This window comes from Salvelinus alpinus, chromosome 28 (assembly GCF_045679555.1).
Source record: "Salvelinus alpinus chromosome 28, SLU_Salpinus.1, whole genome shotgun sequence".
NCBI lineage: Eukaryota > Metazoa > Chordata > Actinopteri > Salmoniformes > Salmonidae > Salvelinus > Salvelinus alpinus.
Window position 1 is genome coordinate 9,360,143 of NC_092113.1, and position 18,186 is coordinate 9,378,328.

At 39.5% G+C, this 18,186-nt stretch overlaps 20 non-coding genes across 20 annotated transcripts; all 20 read left to right on the plus strand.

Annotated features, from left to right (window-relative positions):
• Positions 1-371: 371 nt before the first annotated feature.
• Positions 372-443, plus strand: trnap-cgg (transfer RNA proline (anticodon CGG)). Its single transcript has one exon. It is a non-coding gene; the product is annotated as a tRNA-Pro (tRNA).
• A 249-nt stretch (positions 444-692) lies between these two features.
• trnap-cgg (transfer RNA proline (anticodon CGG)) lies at positions 693-764 on the plus strand. The gene has a single exon. It is a non-coding gene; the product is annotated as a tRNA-Pro (tRNA).
• A 593-nt stretch (positions 765-1,357) lies between these two features.
• Positions 1,358-1,429, plus strand: trnap-cgg (transfer RNA proline (anticodon CGG)). The gene has a single exon. It is a non-coding gene; the product is annotated as a tRNA-Pro (tRNA).
• A 235-nt stretch (positions 1,430-1,664) lies between these two features.
• On the plus strand, positions 1,665-1,736 carry trnap-cgg (transfer RNA proline (anticodon CGG)). Its single transcript has one exon. It is a non-coding gene; the product is annotated as a tRNA-Pro (tRNA).
• A 592-nt stretch (positions 1,737-2,328) lies between these two features.
• trnap-cgg (transfer RNA proline (anticodon CGG)) lies at positions 2,329-2,400 on the plus strand. The gene has a single exon. It is a non-coding gene; the product is annotated as a tRNA-Pro (tRNA).
• Positions 2,401-3,000: 600 nt separating this feature from the next.
• On the plus strand, positions 3,001-3,072 carry trnap-cgg (transfer RNA proline (anticodon CGG)). Its single transcript has one exon. It is a non-coding gene; the product is annotated as a tRNA-Pro (tRNA).
• Positions 3,073-4,344: 1,272 nt separating this feature from the next.
• trnap-ugg (transfer RNA proline (anticodon UGG)) lies at positions 4,345-4,416 on the plus strand. Its single transcript has one exon. It is a non-coding gene; the product is annotated as a tRNA-Pro (tRNA).
• Positions 4,417-4,653: 237 nt separating this feature from the next.
• Positions 4,654-4,725, plus strand: trnap-cgg (transfer RNA proline (anticodon CGG)). Its single transcript has one exon. It is a non-coding gene; the product is annotated as a tRNA-Pro (tRNA).
• Positions 4,726-5,325: 600 nt separating this feature from the next.
• trnap-ugg (transfer RNA proline (anticodon UGG)) lies at positions 5,326-5,397 on the plus strand. Its single transcript has one exon. It is a non-coding gene; the product is annotated as a tRNA-Pro (tRNA).
• A 237-nt stretch (positions 5,398-5,634) lies between these two features.
• trnap-cgg (transfer RNA proline (anticodon CGG)) lies at positions 5,635-5,706 on the plus strand. The gene has a single exon. It is a non-coding gene; the product is annotated as a tRNA-Pro (tRNA).
• Positions 5,707-7,280: 1,574 nt separating this feature from the next.
• trnap-cgg (transfer RNA proline (anticodon CGG)) lies at positions 7,281-7,352 on the plus strand. The gene has a single exon. It is a non-coding gene; the product is annotated as a tRNA-Pro (tRNA).
• A 600-nt stretch (positions 7,353-7,952) lies between these two features.
• trnap-cgg (transfer RNA proline (anticodon CGG)) lies at positions 7,953-8,024 on the plus strand. The gene has a single exon. It is a non-coding gene; the product is annotated as a tRNA-Pro (tRNA).
• Positions 8,025-10,513: 2,489 nt separating this feature from the next.
• trnap-cgg (transfer RNA proline (anticodon CGG)) lies at positions 10,514-10,585 on the plus strand. Its single transcript has one exon. It is a non-coding gene; the product is annotated as a tRNA-Pro (tRNA).
• Positions 10,586-10,834: 249 nt separating this feature from the next.
• trnap-cgg (transfer RNA proline (anticodon CGG)) lies at positions 10,835-10,906 on the plus strand. The gene has a single exon. It is a non-coding gene; the product is annotated as a tRNA-Pro (tRNA).
• Positions 10,907-11,498: 592 nt separating this feature from the next.
• Positions 11,499-11,570, plus strand: trnap-cgg (transfer RNA proline (anticodon CGG)). Its single transcript has one exon. It is a non-coding gene; the product is annotated as a tRNA-Pro (tRNA).
• A 2,421-nt stretch (positions 11,571-13,991) lies between these two features.
• trnap-cgg (transfer RNA proline (anticodon CGG)) lies at positions 13,992-14,063 on the plus strand. Its single transcript has one exon. It is a non-coding gene; the product is annotated as a tRNA-Pro (tRNA).
• Positions 14,064-14,976: 913 nt separating this feature from the next.
• Positions 14,977-15,048, plus strand: trnap-cgg (transfer RNA proline (anticodon CGG)). The gene has a single exon. It is a non-coding gene; the product is annotated as a tRNA-Pro (tRNA).
• Positions 15,049-15,969: 921 nt separating this feature from the next.
• Positions 15,970-16,041, plus strand: trnap-cgg (transfer RNA proline (anticodon CGG)). The gene has a single exon. It is a non-coding gene; the product is annotated as a tRNA-Pro (tRNA).
• A 593-nt stretch (positions 16,042-16,634) lies between these two features.
• Positions 16,635-16,706, plus strand: trnap-cgg (transfer RNA proline (anticodon CGG)). Its single transcript has one exon. It is a non-coding gene; the product is annotated as a tRNA-Pro (tRNA).
• A 1,273-nt stretch (positions 16,707-17,979) lies between these two features.
• On the plus strand, positions 17,980-18,051 carry trnap-cgg (transfer RNA proline (anticodon CGG)). The gene has a single exon. It is a non-coding gene; the product is annotated as a tRNA-Pro (tRNA).
• Positions 18,052-18,186: the final 135 nt, after the last annotated feature.

Sequence of the window (18,186 nt, forward strand, 5' to 3'; positions counted from 1 at the left end):
CTGTAAACAAAAGTTTATTGTGGAGACAGATTGCCTGTTACCGATTGTCTTTTATCAGTAATGCATTCTATACGGTTAAAAGTGGCTCGTTGTTTTAGTGGTATGATTCTCGCTTCGGGTGCGACCTTTAAAAAGGAAAAGTCAAAGTAAAAACCTTCAACACAATTCTCCGAATGTGTCTTTACTGAAACACAGCCAATGCTAGATTTAAGCAGTATTTAAGAGAAGCAGCTGAAATTGCCTCCTTTATCTCTGTGTATGATTCTCGCTTAGATTGCGATTGGTGTCTGCTACAAATCTTGGATGAGCCCACTTTTACAAAGGTCAAGAACGTAAAAAATGTCTTCTTTATCAAAAATACACAAGAAAGTGGCTCGTTGGTCTAGGGGTATGATTCTCGCTTCGGGTGTGAGAGGTCCCGGGTTCAAATCCCGGACGAGCCCTTTAAAAAGGACCAGTCCGAGGGAAAACCTTTTCCACAATTCTCAGAATATGTCTTCACTGAAACATACACAGTCAATGCTAGATGTAAGCTGTATTTAAGAGAAGCAGCTGAAATGTTCTTCTTTACTCTGTGTATGGTTCACGCTTAAGAGTGCGATTGGTGTCTGATACAAATCTTGGATGAACCCGCTATTACGAAGGTCGGAAACGTAAATAATGTCTTCTTCATCAAAAATAAATAAGAAAGTGGCTCGTTGGTCTAGGGGTATGATTCTTGCTTCGGGTGCGAGAGGTCCCGGGTTCAAATCCTGGACGAGCCCTTTAAAAAGGACCAGTCTAAGTGAAAACCAATTCTCAGAATGTGTCTTCACTGAAACATACACAGTCAATGCTAGATTTAACCTGTATTTAAGAGAAGCTTCTGAAATGTTCTTCTTTTACTCTGTGTATGATTCTCGCTTAAGAGTGCGATTGGTTTCTGATACAAATCTTGGATGAACCCACTATTACGAAGGTCGGAAACGTAAATAAAGTCTTCTTATCCGTAAATAAAAGTTTATTGTGGAGACAGATTGCCTGTTACCGATTGTCTTTAATCAGTAATGCATTCTATACGCTTAAAAGTAGCTCGTTGTTTTAGGGGTATTATTCTCGCTTCGGGTGCGACCTTTAAAAAGGAAACGTCAAAGTAAAAACCTTCAACACAATTCTCCGAATGTGTCTTTACTGAAACCCAGCCAATGCTAGATTTAAGCAGTATTTAAGAGAAGCAGCTGAAATTGCCTCCTTTATCTCTGTGTATGATTCTCGCTTAGATTGCGATTGGTGTCTGCTACAAATCTTGGATGAGCCCACTTTTACAAAGGTCAGGAATGTAAATAATGTCTTCTTCATCATAAATACACAAGAAAGTGGCTCGTTGGTCTAGGGGTATGATTCTCGCTTCGGGTGCGAGAGGTCCCGGGTTCAAATCCCGGACGAGCCCTTTAAAAAGGACCAGTCTAAGTGAAAACATATTCCACAATTTCACTGAAACATACACAGTCAATGCTAGATTTAACCTGTATTTAAGAGAAGCAGCTGAAATGTTCTTCTTTACTCTGTGTATGGTTCACGCTTAAGAGTGCGAGTGGTGTCTGATACAAATCTTGGATGAACCCGCTATTACGAAGGTCGGAAACGTAAATAATGTCTTCTTCATCAAAAATAAATAAGAAAGTGGCTCGTTGGTCTAGGGGTATGATTCTTGTTTCGGGTGCGAGAGGTCCCGGGTTCAAATCCCGGACGAGCCCTTTAAAAAGGACCAGTCTAAGTGAAAACCAATTCTCAGAATGTGTCTTCACTGAAACATACACAGTCAATGCTAGATTTAACCTGTATTTAAGAGAAGCAGCTGAAATGTTCTTCTTTACTCTGTGTATGGTTCTCGCTTAAGAGTGCGATTGGTTTCTGATAGAAATCTTGGATGAACCCGCTATTACGAACGTCGGAAACGTAAATAAAGTCTTCTCATCCGTAAATAAAAGTTTCTTGTGGAGACAGATTGCCTGTTACCGATTGTCTTTAATCAGTAATGCATTCTATACGCTTAAAAGTAGCTCGTTGTTTTAGGGGTATTATTCTTGCTTCGGGTGCGACCTTTAAAAAGGAAAAGTCAAAGTAAAAACCTTCAACACAATTCTCCGAATGTGTCTTTACTGAAACCCAGCCAATGCTAGATTTAAGCAGTATTTAAGAGAAGCAGCTGAAATTGCCTCCTTTATCTCTGTGTATGATTCTCGCTTAGATTGCGATTGGTGTCTGCTACAAATCTTGGATGAGCCCACTTTTACAAAGGTCAGGAACGTAAAAAATGTCTTCTTCATCAAAAATACACAAGGAAGTGGCTCGTTGGTCTAGGGGTGTGATTCTCGCTTCGGGTGCGAGAGGTCCCGGGTTCAAATCCCGGACGAGCCCTTTAAAAAGGACCAGTCCGAGGGAAAACCTTTTCCACAATTCTCAGAATATGTCTTCACTGAAACATACACAGTCAATGCTAGATTTAAGCTGTATTTAAGAGAAGCTTCTGAAATGTTCTTCTTTTACTCTGTGTATGATTCTCGCTTAAGAGTGCGATTGGTTTCTGATACAAATCTTGGATGAACCCGCTATTACGAAGGTCGGAAACGTAAATAAAGTCTTCTCATCCGTAAATAAAAGTTTCTTGTAGAGACAGATTGCCTGTTACCGATTGTCTTTAATCAGTAATGCATTCTATACGCTTAAAAGTAGCTCGTTGTTTTAGGGGTATTATTCTCGCTTCGGGTGCGACCTTTAAAAAGGAAAAGTCAAAGTAAAAACCTTCAACACAATTCTCCGAATGTGTCTTTACTGAAACCCAGCCAATGCTAGATTTAAGCAGTATTTAAGAGAAGCAGCTGAAATTGCCTCCTTTATCTCTGTGTATGATTCTCGCTTAGATTGCGATTGGTGTCTGCTACAAATCTTGGATGAGCCCACTTTTACAAAGGTCAGGACGTAAATAATGTCTTCTTCATCAAAAATACACAAGAAAGTGGCTCGTTGGTCTAGGGGTATGATTCTCGCTTCGGGTGCGAGAGGTCCCGGGTTCAAATCCCGGACGAGCCCTTTAAAAAGGACCAGTCTGAGTGAAAACCTATTCCACAATTCTCAGAATGTGTCTTCACTGAAACATACACAGTCAATGCTAGATTTAACCTGTATTTAAGAGAAGCAGCTGAAATGTTCTTCTTTACTCTGTGTATGATTCTCGCATAAGAGTGCCATTGGTGGCTGATACAAATCTTGGATGAACCCGCTATTACAAAGGTCGGAAACGTAAATAAAGTCTTCTCATCCGTAAATAAAAGTTTCTTGTAGAGACAGATTGCCTGTTACCCATCGTCTTTTATCAGTAATGCATTCTATACGCTTCAAAGTGGCTCGTTGTTTTAGGGGTATGATTCTCGCTTCGGGTGCGACCTTTAAAAAGGAAAAGTCAAAGTAAAAACCTTCAACACAATTCTCCGAATGTGTCTTTACTGAAACCCAGCCAATGCTAGATTTAAGCAGTATTTAAGAGAAGCAGCTGAAATTGCCTCCTTTATCTCTGTGTATGATTCTCGCTTAGATTGCGATTGGTGTCTGCTACAAATCTTGGATGAGCCCACTTTTACAAAGGTCAGGAACGTAAATAATGTCTTCTTCATCAAAAATACAAAAGTAAGGGGCTCGTTGGTCTAGGGGTATGATTCTCACTTCGGGTGCGAGAGGTCCCGGGTTCAAATCCCGGACGTGCCCTGTAAAAAGGACCAGTCGAACTGAAAACCTATTCCACAATTCTCAGAATATGTCTTCACTGAAACATACACAGACAATGCTAGATTTAACCTGTATTTAAGAGAAGCAGCTGAAATGTTCTTCTTTACTCTGTGTATGGTTCTCGCTTAAGAGTGCGATTGGTGTCTGATACAAATCTTGGATGAACCCGCTATTACGAATGTCGGAAACGTAAATAAAGTCTTCTCATCCGAAAATAAAAGTTTCTTGTAGAGACAGATTGCCTGTTACCCATTGTATTTTATCAGTAATGCATTCTATACGCTTCAAAGTGGCTCGTTGTTTTAGGGGTATGATTCTCGCTTCGGGTGCGTCCTTTAAAAAGGAAAAGTCAAAGTAAAAACCTTCAACACAATTCTCCGAATGTGTCTTTACTGAAACACAGCCAATGCTAGATGTAAGCTGTATTTAAGAGAAGCATCTGAAATTGCCTCCTTTATCTCTGTGTATGATTCTCGCTTAGATTGCGAATGGTGTCTGCTACAAATCTTGGATGAGCCCACTTTTACAAAGGTCAGGAACGTAAATAATGTCTTCTTCATCAAAAATACAAAATAAAGTGTCTCGTTGGTCTAGGGGTATGATTCTCGCTTTGGGTGCGAGAGGTCCCGGGTTCAAATCCCGGACGAGCCCTTTAAAAATGACCAGTCTAAGTGAAAACCTATTCCACAATTCTCAGAATAGGTCTTCACTGAAATATACACAGTCAATGCTAGATTTAAGAGAAGCAGCTGAAATGTTCTTCTTTACTCTGTGTATGATTCTCGCTTAGATTGCGATTGGTGTCTGCTACAAATCTTGGATGAGCCCACTTTTACAAAGGTCAGGAACGTAAATAATATCTTCTTCATCAAAAATACAAAAGAAAGTGGCTCGTTGGTCTAGGGGTATGATTCTCGCTTCGGGTGCGAGAGGTCCCGGGTTCAAATCCCGGACGAGCCCTTTAAAAAGGACCAGTCTAAGTGAAAACCTATTCCACAATTCTCAGAATATGTCTTCACTGAAACATACACAGACAATGCTAGATTTAACCTGTATTTAAGAGAAGCAGCTGAAATGTTCTTCTTTACTCTGTGTATGGTTCTCGCTTAAGAGTGCGATTGGTGTCTGATACAAATCTTGGATGAACCCGCTATTACGAATGTCGGAAACGTAAATAAAGTCTTCTCATCCGAAAATAAAAGTTTCTTGTAGAGACAGATTGCCTGTTACCCATTGTATTTTATCAGTAATGCATTCTATACGCTTCAAAGTGGCTCGTTGTTTTAGGGGTATGATTCTCGCTTCGGGTGCGTCCTTTAAAAAGGAAAAGTCAAAGTAAAAACCTTCAACACAATTCTCCGAATGTGTCTTTACTGAAACACAGCCAATGCTAGATGTAAGCTGTATTTAAGAGAAGCATCTGAAATTGCATCCTTTATCTCTGTGTATGATTCTCGCTTAGATTGCGAATGGTGTCTGCTACAAATCTTGGATGAGCCCACTTTTACAAAGGTCAGGAACGTAAATAATGTCTTCTTCATCAAAAATACAAAATAAAGTGTCTCGTTGGTCTAGGGGTATGATTCTCGCTTTGGGTGCGAGAGGTCCCGGGTTCAAATCCCGGACGAGCCCTTTAAAAATGACCAGTCTAAGTGAAAACCTATTCCACAATTCTCAGAATAGGTCTTCACTGAAATATACACAGTCAATGCTAGATTTAAGAGAAGCAGCTGAAATGTTCTTCTTTACTCTGTGTATGATTCTCGCTTAGATTGCGATTGGTGTCTGCTACAAATCTTGGATGAGCCCACTTTTACAAAGGTCAGGAACGTAAATAATATCTTCTTCATCAAATATACAAAAGAAAGTGGCTCGTTGGTCTAGGGGTATGATTCTCGCTTCGGGTGCGAGAGGTCCCGGGTTCAAATCCCGGACGAGCCCTTTAAAAAGGACCAGTCTAAGTGAAAACCTATTCCACAATTCTCAGAATATGTCTTCACTGAAACATACACAGTCAATGCTAGATTTAAGAGAAGCAGCTGAAATGTTCTTCTTTACTCTGTGTATGGTTCTCGCTTAAGAGTGCGATTGGTTTCTGATACAAATCTTGGATGAACCCGCTCTTACGAAGGTCGGAAACGTAAATAAAGTCTTCTCATCTGTAAATAAAAGTTTATTGTGGAGACAGATTGCCTGTTACCCATTGTCTTTTATCAGTAATGCATTCTATACGGTTAAAAGTGGCTCGTTGTTTTAGTGGTATGATTCTCGCTTCGGGTGCGACCTTTAAAAAGGAAAAGTCAAAGTAAAAACCTTCAACACAATTCTCCGAATGTGTCTTTACTGAAACACAGCCAATGCTAGATTTAAGCAGTATTTAAGAGAAGCAGCTGAAATTGCCTCCTTTATTTCTGTGTATGATTCTCGCTGAGATTGCGATTGGTGTCTGCTACAAATCTTGGATGAGCCCACTTTTACAAAGGTCAGGAATGTAAATAATGTCTTCTTCATCATAAATACACAAGAAAGTGGCTCGTTGGTCTACGGGTATGATTCTCACTTCGGGTGCGAGAGGTCCCGGGTTCAAATCCCGGAAGAGCCCTTTAAAAAGGACCAGTCTAAGTGAAAACATATTCCACAATTCTCAGAATATGTCTTCACTGAAACATACACAGTCAATGCTAGATTTAACCTGTATTTAAGAGAAGCAGCTGAAATGTTCTTCTTTACTCTGTGTATGGTTCACGCTTATGAGTGCGATTGGTGTCTGATACAAATCTTGGATGAACCCGCTATTACGAAGGTCGGAAACGTAAATAATGTATTTTTCATCAAAAATAAATAAGAAAGTGGCTCGTTGGTCTAGGGGTATGATTCTTGCTTCGGGTGCGAGAGGTCCCGGGTTCAAATCCTGGACGAGCACTTTAAAAAGGACCAGTCTAAGTGAAAACCAATTCTCAGAATGTGTCTTCACTGAAACATATACAGTCAATGCTAGATGTAAGCTGTATTTAAGAGAAGCAGCTGAAATGTTCTTCTTTACTCTGTGTATGGTTCTCGCTTAAGAGTGCGATTGGTTTCTGATACAAATCTTGGATGAACCCGCTCTTACGAAGGTCGAAAACGTGAATAAAGTCTTCTCATCTGTAAATAAAAGTTTATTGTGGAGACAGATTGCCTGTTACCCATTGTCTTTTATCAGTAATGCATTCTATACGGTTAAAAGTGGCTCGTTGTTTTAGTGGTATGATTCTCGCTTCGGGTGCGACCTTTAAAAAGGAAAAGTCAAAGTAAAAACCTTCAACACAATTCTCCGAATGTGTCTTTACTGAAACACAGCCAATGCTAGATTTAAGCAGTATTTAAGAGAAGCAGCTGAAATTGCCTCCTTTATCTCTGTGTATGATTCTCGCTTAGATTGCGATTGGTGTCTGCTACAAATCTTGGATGAGCCCACTTTTACAAAGGTCAGGAACGTAAATAATGTCTTCTTCATCAAAAATATACAAGAAAGTGGCTCGTTGGTCTAGGGGTATGATTCTCGCTTCGGGTGCGAGAGGTCCCGGGTTCAAATCCTGGACGAGCCCTTTAAAAAGGACCAGTCCGAGGGAAAACCTTTTCCACAATTCTCAGAATATGTCTTCACTGAAACATACACAGTCAATGCTAGATTTAACCTGTATTTAAGAGAAGCAGCTGAAATGTTCTTCTTTACCCTGTGTATGGTTCTCGCTTAAGAGTGCGATTGGTTTCTGATACAAATCTTGGATGAACCCGCTCTTACGAAGGTCGGAAACGTAAATAAAGTCTTCTCATCCGTAAATAAAAGTTTCTTGTAGAGACAGATTGCCTGTTACCCATCGTCTTTTATCAGTAATGCATTCTATACGCTTCAAAGTGGCTCGTTGTTTTAGGGGTATGATTCTCGCTTCGGGTGCGACCTTTAAAAAGGAAAAGTCAAAGTAAAAACCTTCAACACAATTCTCCGAATGTGTCTTTACTGAAACACAGCCAATGCTAGATTTAAGCAGTATTTAAGAGAAGCAGCTGAAATTGCCTCCTTTATCTCTGTGTATGATTCTCGCTTAGATTGCGATTGGTGTCTGCTACAAATCTTGGATGAGCCCACTTTTACAAAGGTCAGGAACGTAAATAATGTCTTCTTCATCAAAAACACAAAAGTAAGTGGCTCGGTGGTCTAGGGGTATGATTCTCGCTTCGGGTGCGAGAGGTCCTGGGTTCAAATCCCGGACGAGCCCTTTAAAAAGGACCAGTCGAAGTGAAAACCTATTCCACAATTCTCAGAATATGTCTTCACTGAAACATACACAGACAATGCTAGATTTAACCTGTATTTAAGAGAAGCAGCTGAAATGTTCTTCTTTACTCTGTGTATGGTTCTCGCTTAAGAGTGCGATTGGTGTCTGATACAAATCTTGGATGAACCCGCTATTACGAATGTCGGAAACGTAAATAAAGTCTTCTCATCCGAAAATAAAAGTTTCTTGTAGAGACAGATTGCCTGTTACCCATTGTCTTTTATCAGTAATGCATTCTATACGCTTCAAAGTGGCTCGTTGTTTTAGGGGTATGATTCTCGCTTCGGGTGCGTCCTTTAAAAAGGAAAAGTCAAAGTAAAAACCTTCAACACAATTCTCCGAATGTGTCTTTACTGAAACACAGCCAATGCTAGATGTAAGCTGTATTTAACCTCTTATGGCTGCAAGGGAAATTATTGAGTAGCCAGAAAAAAGGTGCCCATTTCAAACGGCCTCGTACTCAATTCTTGCTCGTACAATATGCATATTATTTATTACCTTTGGATATAAAACACCTTCTAGTTTCTAAAACAGGTTTAATTATTTCTCTAAGTGAAACATAACTCTTTTTACAGCCCATTTTCTGGAAAAAGTGAATTTTCCAAGAAGCTATGTCTCTCTTCAAGATACTCTCTATAAAAGGCCTTGGCACTTGGGACTGTACAAACACGTCACACATCTTCCCCTGGTTGTCATGCGGAAGTGAGAGAAAAAAGGACTTGATTATCTCTGTCAGGGACTGAAAGGAACCTCTTTGAGTGATAAGTGCGCACTTTATAATTTTTTCTGGGCGCGAAGTAGGAACTGGACCGCGCTCCTGGAAAACACTCGTTATAGGTGAATATGACCTCCAGCTTCGATTTTCTTTGATACATGTCACAAAATCATCCTAAAGTATGTTTTTTCAATATACTTTAATTATATTATTGAAATTTATTCTGGACTTTAGACGTGATGCGACGCAAGAATTTTGTCAAGACGGAGAGGTTAGCATGGCATGGCCAGTGTGTCATGCTAATTCAACAGGGACATCGTTCGTTCTAGGTCCAAATGAACACGGTTCTGAACAAAGGACCCTTTGGAGAACATTCTGATGGAAAATCAACAAAGATAAGGACCCAATTTGGGATGCTTTTTCATATATCTGTCGAACTGTGCTATCGCTAGCGTTTGACTAGAATCAATGCTGCTGTGTGCTAGCTATTGTAGTAAGCTAATATAACGATATATTGTGTTTTCGCTGTAAAACACTTCAGAAATCGGAAATATTGTCTGTATTCACAAGATCTTTCTCTTTCATTAGCTATCCACCATATATTGTTCTGAAATCTTTTCTGATGTGAAATTAGAAGTAGACGTTGGTGTCTGTTTTCTCTGGCTACTGCCGTGCGATTTCTTACTGTAGCTATGATGGTAGCAGTAATGTAAAACTGATTTATAGCTAAAATATGCATTTTTTTTGAACAAAACATAGATTTATTGTGTAACATGTTATAGGACTGTCATCTGAGGGAGTTTTTTCTAGGTTATTTAGGTTAGTTCTAGGTTAGTTAGGTTGGCTTTGCATGCTAGCTGCATGCTAGCTGCATGCTACCGGTGCTGTGAAAAATATGTCTCTCTTTTTGTATTTGGTGGTGAGCTAACATGAATATATGTGGTGTTTTCGCTGTAAAACATTTAAAGAATCTGAAATATTGTCTGTATTCACAAGATCTTTCTCTTTCATTAGCTATCCACCATATATTTCTCTGAAATGTTTTCTGAAGTGTAATAAGGTAGTTGACGTTGGTGTCTGTATTTTCTCTGGCTACTCCCGTGCGATTTCTTACTGTAACTATGATGGTAGCAGTAATGTAAAACTGATTTATAGCTAAAATATGCATTTTTTTTGAACAAAACATAGATTTATTGTGTAACATGTTATAGGACTGTCATCTGAGGTAGTTTTTTCTAGGTTATTTAGGTTGGTTCTAGGTTAGTTAGGTTGGCTTGTGCATGCTAAATGCAGCCTACTTGTGCTGTGAAAAATGTCTTTCTGTCTTTTTTTATTTGGTGGTGACCTAACATAAATATATGTGGTGTTTTCTCTGTAAAACATTTAAAAAATCGGACATGTTGGCTGGATTGACAAGATGTTTATCTTTCAAATGCTGTATTGGACTTGTTAATGTGTGAAAGTTAAATATTTTACAAAAATAGATTTTGAATTTCGCGCTCTGCACTTGGACAGGCTGTTGTCATATTGATCCCGATGTCGGGCTTGCAGCCTGAAGAAGTTAAGAGAAGCAGCTGAAATTGCCTCCTTTATCTCTGTGTATGATTCTCGCTGAGATTGCGATTGGTGTCTGCTACAAATCTTGGATGAGCCCACTTTTACAAAGGTCAGGAATGTAAATAATGTCTTCTTCATCATAAATACACAAGAAAGTGGCTCGTTGGTCTACGGGTATGATTCTCGCTTCGGGTGCGAGAGGTCCCGGGTTCAAATCCCGGACGAGCCCTTTAAAAAGGACCAGTCTAAGTGCAAACATATTCCACAATTCTCAGAATATGTCTTCACTGAAACATACACAGTCAATGCTAGATTTAACCTGTATTTAAGAGAAGCAGCTGAAATGTTCTTCTTTACTCTGTGTATGGTTCACGCTTATGAGTGCGATTGGTGTCTGATACAAATCTTGGATGAACCCGCTATTACGAAGGTCGGAAACGTAAATAATGTATTTTTCATCAAAAATAAATAAGAAAGTGGCTCGTTGGTCTAGGGGTATGATTCTTGCTTCGGGTGCGAGAGGTCCCGGGTTCAAATCCTGGACGAGCCCTTTAAAAAGGACCAGTCTAAGTGAAAACCAATTCTCAGAATGTGTCTTCACTGAAACATACACAATCAATGCTAGATGTAAGCTGTATTTAAGAGAAGCAGCTGAAATGTTCTTCTTTACTCTGTGTATGGTTCTCGCTTAAGAGTGCGATTGGTTTCTGATACAAATCTTGGATGAACCCGCTCTTACGAAGGTCGGAAACGTAAATAAAGTCTTCTCATCTGTAAATAAAAGTTTATTGTGGAGACAGATTGCCTGTTACCCATTGTCTTTTATCAGTAATGCATTCTATACGGTTAAAAGTGGCTCGTTGTTTTAGTGGTATGATTCTCGCTTCGGGTGCGACCTTTAAAAAGGAAAAGTCAAAGTAAAAACCTTCAACACAATTCTCCGAATGTGTCTTTACTGAAACACAGCCAATGCTAGATTTAAGCAGTATTTAAGAGAAGCAGCTCAAATTGCCTCCTTTATCTCTGTGTATGATTCTCGCTTAGATTGCGATTGGTGTCTGCTACAAATCTTGGATGAGCCCACTTTTACAAAGGTCAGGAACGTAAATAATGTCTTCTTCATCAAAAATATACAAGAAAGTGGCTCGTTGGTCTAGGGGTATGATTCTCGCTTCGGGTGCGAGAGGTCCCGGGTTCAAATCCTGGACGAGCCCTTTAAAAAGGACCAGTCCGAGGGAAAACCTTTTCCACAATTCTCAGAATATGTCTTCACTGAAACATACACAGTCAATGCTAGATTTAACCTGTATTTAAGAGAAGCAGCTGAAATGTTCTTCTTTACTCTGTGTATGGTTCTCGCTTAAGAGTGCGATTGGTTTCTGATACAAATCTTGGATGAACCCGCTCTTACGAAGGTCGGAAACGTAAATAAAGTATTCTCATCTGTAAATAAAAGTTTATTGTGGAGACAGATTGCCTGTTACCCATTGTCTTTTATCAGTAATGCATTCTATACGGTTAAAAGTGGCTCGTTGTTTTAGTGGTATGATTCTCGCTTCGGGTGCGACCTTTAAAAAGGAAAAGTCAAAGTAAAAACCTTCAACACAATTCTCCGAATGTGTCTTTACTGAAACACAGCCAATGCTAGATTTAACCTGTCTAGGATGAGAGTGGCGCTAGCGGCACTCCCCCCCCACCCCCACTGAAAAACCAGTGCCGCGAAATTCAAAAAAAATATTTTTTTTAAATATTTAACTTTCACACATTAAAGTCCAATACAGCTAATGAAAGACGCAGATCTTGTGAATCCAGTCAACATGTCCGATTTTTTAAATGTTTTACAGGGAAGACACAATATGTAAAGATGTACACATTAGCACCTAAAAACACATTAGCATAATCCACCATCTTTTATTTGTCCACCAACACCAGTAGCTATCACCAATTCGGCTAAACTAAGATATTTATAGCCCCTAACCAAGAAAAAAACTAATCAGATGACAGTCTGATAACATATTTATGGTATGGGATAGGTTTTGTTAGAAAAAAGTGCATATTTCAGGTAGATGGCATCGGTTACAATTGCACCCACCGTCACAAATGGAATAGACAAACTACTTAGAGCAACGTGTTTACCTACTTACTAATCATCAAACATTTCGTAAAAATACACAGCATACACGAATCGAAAGACACAGATCCTGTGAATACAGACAATATTTCAGATTTTCTAAGTGTCTTACAGCGAAAACACAATAAATCGTTATATTAGCATAGCACATAGCACATAGCAGCCCAGCATTGATTCTAGCCAAAGTGAGCGATAAAAGTAAACATCGCCAAAATATATTAATTTTTTCACTAACCTTCTCAGAATTCTTCAGATGACACTCCTGTAACATCATATTACACAATCCATATAGAGTTTGATCGAAAATGTTTATATTTAGCCACCAAAATCATGGTTAGACAATGTGGAATGTAGCTCAGCTGGTCAGAAAAAGTCTGTGCGCCACTTAGACAGTGATCTACTCTTATACATAAATACTCATAAACGTGACTAAAAAATATAGGGTGGACAGGGATTGATAGACAATTTAATTCTTAATACAATCGCGGAATTACATTTTTTAAATTATCCTTACTTTTCAATACAGCTTGCGCCAAGCGATGCTACGTCAAAAAACATGGCGTCCGAAGCCACTAAAATGTTTCGACAGAAACACGATTTATCATAATAAAAATGTCCTACCTTGAGCTGTTCTTCCATCAGTATCTTGGGCAAAGGATCCTTTCTTGGGAGAAATCATCTTTTGGTGGAAAGCTGTCCTCTTGCCATGTGGAAATGTCAACTGCGTTCGGGATGAACTGAAAAGCGTGCCCAACTTTTCACATCGTTGCAAAAATAAATGTCCCAAAATCGCACTAAACGGATATAAATTGCTATAAAACGCTTTAAATTAACTACCTTATGATGTTTTTAACTCCTATAACGAGTGAAAAGATGACCGGAGAAATATAACAGGCTAAACTAACGCTTGGAACAGGTGCGCGCCGGTGTCCTCTAGGCTCATGACGCAGCTCCCAAAGAATGACTAGCTTCAGGGTTTTTTCATTTGTAGGTCCTGTGAACGTGCAATCGACCCCGTTGGAATCGTCATCACGTAAAGGCATCCAGGGGAAGACGTAAGAAGTGTCCGTATAGTCATAGCAACGACAGTGCCCTTTTAACTGAGTTCAGAAGAGTGGCCAACATTTCTCAAATCTGACTCCATGTCAGGGAAATTGCTGTAGAATGGGCTCTGTTCCACTTAGAGACAAAATTTCAACTCCTATAGAAACTATAGACTGTTTTCTATCCAATAATAATAATAATATGCATATTGTACGATCAAGGATTTTGTGGGAAGCCGTTTCAAAAATTAGCCAAGTTAGCATAAATAGTCTAAACAGCGCCCCCATCCCCAACAGGTTAGCAGTATTTAAGAGAAGCAGCTGAAATTGCCTCCTTTATCTCTGTGTATGATTCTCGCTGAGATTGCGATTGGTGTCTGCTACAAATCTTGGATGAGCCCACTTTTACAAAGGTCAGGAATGTAAATAATGTCTTCTTCATCATAAATACACAAGAAAGTGGCTCGTTGGTCTACGGGTATGATTCTCGCTTCGGGTGCGAGAGGTCCCGGGTTCAAATCCCGGACGAGCCCTTTAAAAAGGACCAGTCTAAGTGAAAACATATTCCACAATTCTCAGAATATGTCTTCACTGAAACATACACAGTCAATGCTAGATTTAACCTGTATTTAAGAGAAGCAGCTGAAATGTTCTTCTTTACTCTGTGTATGGTTCACGCTTATGAGTGCGATTGGTGTCTGATACAAATCTTGGATGAACCCGCTATTACGAAGGTCGGAAACGTAAATAATGTATTTTTCATCAAAAATAAATAAGAAAGTGGCTCGTTGGTCTAGGGGTTTGATTCTTGCTTCGGGTGCGAGAGGTCCCGGGTTCAAATCCTGGACGAGCCCTTTAAAAAGGACCAGTCTAAGTGAAAACCAATTCTCAGAATGTGTCTTCACTGAAACATACACAGTCAATGCTAGATGTAAGCTGTATTTAAGAGAAGCAGCTGAAATGTTCTTCTTTACTCTGTGTATGGTTCTCGCTTAAGAGTGCGATTGGTTTCTGATACAAATCTTGGATGAACCCGCTCTTACGAAGGTCGGAAACGTAAATAAAGTCTTCTCATCTGTAAATAAAAGTTTATTGTGGAGACAGATTGCCTGTTACCCATTGTCTTTTATCAGTAATGCATTCTATACGGTTAAAAGTGGCTCGTTGTTTTAGTGGTATGATTCTCGCTTCGGGTGCGACCTTTAAAAAGGAAAAGTCAAAGTAAAAACCTTCAACACAATTCTCCGAATGTGTCTTTACTGAAACACAGCCAATGCTAGATTTAAGCAGTATTTAAGAGAAGCAGCTGAAATTGCCTCCTTTATCTCTGTGTATGATTCTCGCTTAGATTGCGATTGGTGTCTGCTACAAATCTTGGATGAGCCCACTTTTACAAAGGTCAGGAACGTAAATAATGTCTTCTTCATCAAAAATATACAAGAAAGTGGCTCGTTGGTCTAGGGGTATGATTCTCGCTTCGGGTGCGAGAGGTCCCGGGTTCAAATCTCGGACGAGCCCTTTAAAAAGGACCAGTCTGAGTGAAAACCTATTCCACAATTCTCAGAATGTGTCTTCACTGAAACATACACAGTCAATGCTAGATTTAACCTGTATTTAAGAGAAGCAGCTGAAATGTTCTTCTTTACTCTGTGTATGATTCTCGCATAAGAGTGCGATTGGTGTCTGATACAAATCTTGGATGAACCCGCTATTACGAAGGTCGGAAACGTAAATAAAGTCTTCTCATCCATAAATAAAAGTTTCTTGTAGAGACAGATTGCCTGTTACCCATCGTCTTTTATCAGTAATGCATTCTATACGGTTAAAAGTGGCTCGTTGTTTTAGGGGTATGATTCTCGCTTCGGGTGCGACCTTTAAAAAGGAAAAGTCAAAGTAAAAACCTTCAACACAATTCTCCGAATGTGTCTTTACTGAAACCCAGCCAATGCTAGATTTAAGCAGTATTTAAGAGAAGCAGCTGAAATTGCCTCCTTTATCTCTGTGTATGATTCTCGCTTAGATTGCGATTGGTGTCTGCTACAAATCTTGGATGAGCCCACTTTTACAAAGGTCAGGAACGTAAATAATGTCTTCTTCATCAAAAATATACAAGAAAGTGGCTCGTTGTTCTAGGGGTATGATACTCGCTTCGGGTGCGAGAGGTCCTGGGTTCAAATCCTGGACGAGCCCTTTAAAAACGACCAGTCTGAGTGAAAACCTATTCCACAATTCTCAGAATGTGTCTTCACTGAAACATACACAGTCAATGCTAGATTTAACCTGTATTTAAGAGAAGCAGCTGAAATGTTCTTCTTTACTCTGTGTATGGTTCACGCTTAAGAGTGCGATTGGTGTCTGATACAAATCTTGGATGAACCCGCTATTACGAAGGTCGGAAACGTAAATAATGTCTTCTTCATCAAAAATAAAAAAGAAAGTGGCTCGTTGGTCTAGGGGTATGATTCTTGCTTCGGGTGCGAGAGGTCCCGGGTTCAAATCCCGGACGAGCCCTTTAAAAAGGACCAGTCTAAGTGAAAACCAATTCTCAGAATGTGTCTTCACTGAAACATACACAGTCAATGCTAGATGTAAGCTGTATTTAAGAGAAGCTTCTGAAATGTTCTTCTTTTACTCTGTGTATGATTCTCGCTTAAGAGTGCGATTGGTTTCTGATACAAATCTTGGATGAACCCGCTATTACGAAGGTCGGAAACGTAAATAAAGTCTTCTCATCCGTAAATAAAAGTTTATTGTAGAGACAGATTGCCTGTTACCGATTGTCTTTAATCAGTAATGCATTCTATACGCTTAAAAGTAGCTCGTTGTTTTAGGGGTATTATTCTTGCTTCGGGTGCGACCTTTAAAAAGGAAAAGTCAAAGTAAAAACCTTCAACACAATTCTCCGAATGTGTCTTTACTGAAACACAGCCAATGCTAGATTTAAGCAGTATTTAAGAGAAGCAGCTGAAATTGCCTCCTTTATCTCTGTGTATGATTCTCGCTTAGATTGCGATTGGTGTCTGCTACAAATCTTGGATGAGCCCACTTTTACAAAGGTCAGGAACGTAAATAATGTCTTCTTCATCAAAAATACACAAGAAAGTGGCTCGTTGGTCTAGGGGTATGATTCTCGCTTCGGGTGCGAGAGGTCCCGGGTTCAAATCTCGGACGAGCCCTTTAAAAAGGACCAGTCTGAGTGAAAACCTATTCCACAATTCTCAGAATGTGTCTTCACTGAAACATACACAGTCAATGCTAGATTTAACCTGTATTTAAGAGAAGCAGCTGAAATATTCTTCTTTACTCTGTGTATGATTCTCGCATAAGAGTGCGATTGGTGTCTGATACAAATCTTGGATGAACCCGCTATTACGAAGGTCGGAAACGTAAATAAAGTCTTCTCATCCATAAATAAAAGTTTCTTGTAGAGACAGATTGCCTGTTACCCATCGTCTTTTATCAGTAATGCATTCTATACGGTTAAAAGTGGCTCGTTGTTTTAGGGGTATGATTCTCGCTTCGGGTGCGACCTTTAAAAAGGAAAAGTCAAAGTAAAAACCTTCAACACAATTCTCCGAATGTGTCTTTACTGAAACCCAGCCAATGCTAGATTTAAGCAGTATTTAAGAGAAGCAGCTGAAATTGCCTCCTTTATCTCTGTGTATGATTCTCGCTTAGATTGCGATTGGTGTCTGCTACAAATCTTGGATGAGCCCACTTTTACAAAGGTCAGGAACGTAAATAATGTCTTCTTCATCAAAAATACAAAAGTAAGTGGCTCGTTGGTCTAGGGGTATGATTCTTGCTTCGGGTGCGAGAGGTCCCCTGGTTCAAATCCCGGACGAGCCCTTTAAAAAGGACCAGTCTAAGTGAAAACCTATTCCACAATTCTCAGAATATGTCTTCACTGAAACATACACAGTCAATGCTAGATTTAACCTGTATTTAAGAGAAGCAGCTGAAATGTTCTTCTTTACTCTGTGTATGGTTCTCGCTTAAGAGTGCGATTGGTGTCTGATACAAATCTTGGATGAACCCGCTATTACGAAGGTCGGAAACGTAAATAAAGTCTTCTCATCCGTAAATAAAAGTTTCTTGTAGAGACAGATTGCCTGTTACCGATTGTCTTTAATCAGTAATGCATTCTATACGCTTAAAAGTAGCTCGTTGTTTTAGGGGTATGATTCTCGCTTCGGGTGCGACCTTTAAAAAGGAAAAGTCAAAGTAAAAACCTTCAACACAATTCTCCGAATGTGTCTTTACTGAAACACAGCCAATGCTAGATTTAAGCAGTATTTAAGAGAAGCAGCTGAAATTGCCTCCTTTATCTCTGTGTATGATTCTCGCTTAGATTGCGATTGGTGTTTGCTACAAATCTTGGATGAGCCCACTTTTACAAAGGTCAGGAACGTAAATAATGTCTTCTTCATCAAAAATACAAAAGTAAGTGGCTCGTTGGTCTCGGGGTATGATTCTCGCTTCGGGTGCGAGAGGTCCCGGGTTCAAATCCCGGATGAGCCCTTTAAAAAGGACCAGTCTAAGTGAAAATCTATTCCACAATTCTCAGAATATGTCTTCACTGAAACATACACAGTCAATGCTAGATTTAACCTGTATTTAAGAGAAGCAGCTGAAATGTTCTTCTTTACTCTGTGT